A 324-nucleotide genomic window follows, 5' to 3' on the forward strand; every position below is an offset into this window, starting at 1 on the left:
TATCACAATCAAATGGTCGATAGAATGTATTAAAAACCTGTGAAGCAGCGTTTGACATGTATAACCTTGTTAACCTGATATGTTATTTATACCATTAGCAGTGGGTCTCAAGAGGTTCATTTTGGTTCTCAGTTACACACTAACCATCGTGCTTTGCAGACACCTGCACCGCAAAGCTGTTTTTAATACTTCCTGAGAAAGTTCTCGTGTCACCCTTAAGAATGTGGCTCAACATCTCACGTGAGGAGACGTCATCAACTCATTGGTAGCACAACTCTGTACAAACATTCCACTATTGTGACACTGTATGACACCTCTCAAGAT

The sequence above is a fragment of the Chanodichthys erythropterus genome, chromosome 21 (assembly GCF_024489055.1).
Source record: "Chanodichthys erythropterus isolate Z2021 chromosome 21, ASM2448905v1, whole genome shotgun sequence".
Classification (NCBI taxonomy): Eukaryota; Metazoa; Chordata; class Actinopteri; order Cypriniformes; family Xenocyprididae; genus Chanodichthys; species Chanodichthys erythropterus.